Below are 6088 nucleotides of genomic sequence, written 5' to 3'. Positions count from 1 at the left end.
CCTAAATTAATAGTATCCAATTTGCAAATGAATTCCAATTCAGCAGTTTCTCGCTGGAGTCTGGATTTGAAGTTTTTTTGTTTTAAGATAGCGACCTTCATGTCTGTGATTGCGTGACCAGAGAGATTGAAGTGTTCTCCGACTGGTTTATGAATGTTATAATTCTTGACATCTGATTTGTGTCCATTTATTCTTTTACGTAGAGACTGTCCAGTTTGACCAATGTACATGGCAGAGGGGCATTGCTGGCACATGATGGCATATATCACATTGGTGGATGTGCAGGTGAACGAGCCTCTGATAGTGTGGCTGATGTTATTAGGCCCTGTGATGGTGTCCCCTGAATAGATATGTGGGCACAATTGGCAACGGGCTTTGTTGCAAATTGGATACTATTAATTTAGGCTTAAATAGAGACTGGGAGTGGCTAAGTCATTATGCAAGGTAGCCTGTTTCCTCTTGTTTTTTCCTACCCCCCCCCCCTGATGTTCTGGTTTAACTTGGATTTAAACCTGGAGAGTGGTCAGTTTAGATGAGCTATTACCAGCAGGAGAGTGAGTTTGTGTGTGTATGGGGGTGGGGGGGATGTGAGAAAACCTTGATCTATGCAGGAAATAGCCCGACTTGATTATGTAAAGAGTTGTCACTTTGGATGGGCTAGCACCAGCAGGAGAGTGAATTTGTGTGGGGGGGTGGAGGGTGAGAAAACCTGGATTTGTGCTGGAAATGGCCCACCTGTTGATCACTTTAGATAAGCTATTACCAGCAGGACAGTGGGGTGGGAGGAGGTATTGTTTCATGATTTCTGTGTGTATATAAAGTCTGCTGCAGTTTCCACGGTAAACATCTGATGAAGTGAGCTGTAGCTCATGAAAGCTCATGCTCAAATAAATTGGTTAGTCTCTAAGGTGCCACAAGTACTCCTTTTCTTTTTAATGATTAATGAGTTGGTAAATGTGGCCTGGTCTGGCACCACCCCATAGTCTTCTCCCAAAACACTAATTAGGTAAAAATTAGTAATAACATGCCCACAGGGCATGTTTCTGGAACATGTGACTCCTTTGAGAGCAAAAGGTATAAATGTTAAGCAAAGCAAAGTGTGATGGGATGGTTGGTCCGCACTGGAATAAAAGGGGTTAAAAACAGCCCTGAGAGAGTGCTGCTCCAAGAGCCAATCAGAAGAAGGCTGAAGGCAGCCAATCAGGGCCAGGCTAGGTCCTGTAAGAAGGGCTGCTGGGCGGAGAGAGCTCAGTCTCTCTCCAACTCTGGAGAGAGATGGACAAAGCTGCCTGGTAAAGTCTGATACCACGGACAGAGCAGTGGTGGGAGAGGCCAGAGAGCCAGCAAGGCTCCAGCCTGATTAACTGACAGGCTCAGGCCCTGACTAAGGGACCTGAGGGGCTACTAGGGCTGCAGAGGGCAGCCAGGGGAAAGAAACAGGCAGCAGGTCCACCCCCCCATCAATGATGAGAGGGGCCAATTCAGACAGCAGTTTGCCCCTGTGGCGAGGGCTTGCTTTAACCTGTGAATATCTTAGTTATTGAATCTGCAGTTAGTTTGCTATAGAATTGGCTGCTAGTGTTTTCTGTGGTGTGAGGTCTAAGGTGTGAATCGACCTAAGATAAAAGACTGGCCCTTAGGGACGGGAACAACTTGTGTATTTTGTGATTTTTGGAGTAAAGCAACCATTTATGACATAAGTTGAGCTGACCAAGTTGGCAGGATAGACTGGAAGGATCAAGGACACTGACTTCATAGTAAGTCAATTCTAGTGCTTCAGGGGTTCACCTTTGTTACAGGGTTGGTAAAATCTAATCACAGAACATACATACTCTGAGGTTTCAGAAGCTAGGATTCCCAAACTTTGCAGAAGCCATTGATGTTACCCATGTGAGCATAACCTGGCCCAAAGAAGTGCAGATAGGTACACTGGCAGAAAGGGATATTCTCTAGTGTTGCAAGCCTTGGAGGACCACTCAGGGAGATCCACTAACATATGTATTGATAAAGTACATGAAACCAGGGTGTTTAGAAACTTGAGACTCCTTGACAGTGGGCAGGAAGGTACCCTATTTCTACAGAACAAGGACATCAAAATAGTCACTGTTTCCACTATAATTCTAGGGGTCTTGGCCTACCCACTCTTCCCTTAGGTTCTTCTTCGAGTGATGTTCCCAGGGGTGCTCAACTGTAGGTGAGGCAGCGCCTTCGCATTTGGAGTCAGAGATCTTCGATAGCAGTGCCCGTCAGGCACACCTCACCTCCCCTACCCCGTGCACAGGTCATATATATAGTGCTGTGTGGTCCAATCAGCCTTGGTTCCTTCTCCACCACCTGCGGTCTGGAATGGAACACTTAGCAGAGCCCAAGTTGCTCTTTAGATAGTAGCTTTCCTGTTTTCCTCTCATAGTTGTTCATTTCCCTTTTCTCTTTTTTTCTCCTAAAACAGAAGAAAAAACAAAAATTAGTTCATTCTCCCATTTTTCCCTACTTTTCCTCAGGGAAGCTACCCCCTTTAATGCTTGGTTCACCTGGGTTTAAGTGCTATGTCTCCTGTGGAGCTGCCTTCTCTATAAACGGATGGCCACGCAAAGTGTATCTGCTGCTTAGGAGAGGGACACATTCCTCAAAAGTCATCCCATTGCCTGAAAGGCAGAAGTGGGGACCTTAAACTCAAATTAATTCTCATGGAAAAATCACTGTGACTGACGTCGGACCCCGGTTCCTTTTCCTCACTGGAAAGATCCTCACGCTTGGCAAGGTCGTCTACTGAACCTCACTCCCCTCGCACCAGCAAGAGACAAACATCCTCTGATAGGTGTGAGGTAAGAAGAGACCATCCTCTTCCTCCGTTTCTGAGACACAAACAACAACAGTGCCATCCCCAACTTGGTCTGTGGCTTCAACGGCCTCTGACAAGGGCCACAAATCTGCACCCAGACTGACTCCCTCAGTGCCTCAGAGTCAGTCTAAGGAAGCAAATGGGGTGAAACAGTATCAACATCACCTTCTGTTGTTGGCAACCAAAGTGGGTCCTCTACCTCATTTTAGCTCCAGGACCATTTCTGGCACTGAAAAAGTCATTGGCACTGACACCGGCACCAGCAAAACAGCCGGCTCCAGTGAAGTCCTCAGCCCAGATGCTGCCCCACGGTACCGAAGCCCTATTCACACAAATCCTTGGCACTGAAAATGCCATCTGCATCATTGCAAATACCAACTAAACCTATGGTGCCAAAAAGCTCTCTGGTGCCATCTGCTGACTCTTTTCCATATCACACCTTGGCACCGTACTTTATATCGGTACTGAGGAGAACTTACTCACAAGACTTCACACATCTGTCAGATCTCACTATATCTGACCCACCGGATTCTCCAGTCCTCAGACAGGAGCTGTCAGGGTTCCTTCCCCGCTCTAAACTCTAGGGTACAGATGTGGGGACCTGCATGAAAACCCCCCAAGCTTACTTTTACCAGCTTAGGTTAAAACTTCCCCAAGGTACAAACTATTTTACCCTTTGCCCTTGGACTTCCACTGCCACCACCAAACGTTTATCTGCATTACTGGGAAAACATTGTTTGGAAACGTCTTTCCCCCCAAAATCCTCCCAACCCTTGCACCTCACTTCCTAGGGAAGGTTTGGTAAAAATCCTCACCTATTTGCATAGGTGACCGCAGACCCAAAACCTTGGATCTTAGAACAATGAAAAAAGCATTCAGTTCTTGAAAAGAAACATTTTAATAGAAGAAACAGTAAAAAAGAAAAAGGATCACCTCTGTAAGATCAGGATGGTAGATTCAAAACATAGAGAATCCCTCTAGGCAAAACCTTAGGTAACAAAAAGACACAAAAATCAGGAATCTATATTCCATTCAGCACAGCTTATTTTCTCAGCCATTTAAAGAAATCATAATCTAACGCATATCTAGCTAGATTACTTATTAAGTTCTAAGACTCCATTTCTGTTCTGTCCCTGGCAAAAGCATCACACAGACAGACCCAGACCCCTTGTCGTTCTCCCTCCTCCCAGCTTTTGAAAGTATCTTGTCTCCTCATTGGTCATTTTGGTCAGGTGCCAGCGAGGTTATCCTAGTTTCTTAACCCTTTACAGGTGAAAGGATTTTTCCTCTGGCCAGGAGGGATTTTAATGGTGTTTACCCTTCCCTTTATATTTATGACAGAAGCTATCCCAGGTCTCACCCACTTCTTGATCAAGACACTCTTTACACTCTCCCACCACTTTCCCTAGTGACGTCGACATCAGGACAATTGACATCCACTTACGGCTTTGCCCTGCTGCGGTTCAGGGCACCCAGCCTTTTCAGGGGCCCCCATGGATGCAACCACATGTTCCCTTTCCCCCTAATTGGCCATATTGGCCTGCAGGTTGAAGAGTGGCCATAAAGCAGACCACTTCTTCTCTTTCGCCTCACTGAATGAAGTGACACTTTGACCCACCCTTTAACTGCCTCCAGAGACTGTAGAGACTGGACTATTGTTGTGGGCATCATGTGACTCACTGCTGCTTTTCCCCACTCTGTCCATAGGCTATCAGAGGGACAGAGGAATAAGGCTGATTGTGGGACTGGGAGCTGAGGAGAACAGAAAACTGCGGCCAATGGGAGCTGCGGGAGCGGTACCTGCAGGTGAGGGCAGAGCACGGAGCTGCCTGCCCGCCCCCACCTGCACAAGCCATTGCTGCACATGCTGGCCACTTCTGGGAGCGGCACAAGGCCAGGGCAGGGAGGAGCCTGCCTTAGCCCCGCTGTGTGCTGCTGCCACCCCTGAGCCACCCGAGGTAAGTAGTGCCTGGCCGGAGCCCACACACCAAACCCCTCCTGCATCCTGCACCGAGCCCGCTTTGGCACTCTACACCTCCTCCTACAACCCAATCCCCTGGCCCAGCCCCCTGCCCTGGAGCTCCCTCCTTCACCCCAACCCACTGCCCCAGCCCTACAATCATGGTCTGCCATACAATTTCCGCACCCAGATGTGGCCCTTGGGCCAAAACATTTGCCCACCCCTGGTATTATATGATACTTCTCACATTCTGGAAGGATTTTCTGGGGTTCAGCCTATATTTTCCTTCTTAATTTCAGCCCATTACTCCTGGTTTGTATTGTGCTCGACCAGCCTAAACAAACTCTCTCCTTTGGAGTATGACTTTCTGATACAGTATTTCTAGTGAGTGGTCATGTTCGTGTTAAGTTCAGGTTAAGTCATGCTCCACAGCTGAGCCCTGGTCTTGTGTCTAGCTGAATTCTAATTGTCACAGTACTTAAGGGGGTGTCAAAAGCAGCTGTATGCCATGTTTATGTCCCATTTCCAGCCAGGGATTATCGGATCACAGCAATGCTCCAGTTGTGCCCTCTTTTCCTAGCCATATGTCCTATATTGGGGGCTGGGGTGGTGGTGGTATAGAGTCCTAACCTGGGAAACCCACCTGGCCCAGGAAATCCTGTGATGACCATCTACTATGGCTTTAGAGTGCTTTTGCTTTACCAGAATGTCTCATTCCCCTTTACCCAGTCCCTAGTCTGTTCTAGTTCAGATAAAAACTTATTATACTGGAAATTCATGTTTCAAAAACAAAAAAATAGAAGGAATAATAATAAGGTAACAATTACATGAATTATGCAACACAGATCACGTTTATGTAACCCTTCTGCCAGGTGGAGCCAGTAGCAGCCAGGGTTGCGTTCAATATCTAGGGGTTCCTTTCCATCGACCCAACACAGAACCGGCTCGAGCCCCCACCCAGTAACCTGGGAAATTTACACACCACCCCTGGGTGCCTCTGAGAGGCAATACTTCCCCTCTCGCAAGCACAGAGTCTGAGTGTAGAAAAGAAACTTTTAATAAAAGGAGGGAAGTAACCTGGCATTAATTTGGAAAAACACCACAAACGGGGTTCATAAACATAAACCATAAGTAAAAGTCCCACCTCAAGTAAGTTGGGCAGTGTCCTTTTCCCCTCAGGTTCTTACATCCAGCAACCCAAATGTCCCTTTCACATGCCTGACCCTTCCCTGCACCCCACTCACAGTTGTTGGCTGTGGTCAGTGCAGACTCAGAGTTCAGAGGTG

The sequence above is a fragment of the Caretta caretta genome, chromosome 6, assembly GCF_965140235.1.
Source record: "Caretta caretta isolate rCarCar2 chromosome 6, rCarCar1.hap1, whole genome shotgun sequence".
NCBI classification, from domain to species: domain Eukaryota; kingdom Metazoa; phylum Chordata; order Testudines; family Cheloniidae; genus Caretta; species Caretta caretta.
Note: the sequence above shows the minus strand (reverse complement) of the source record.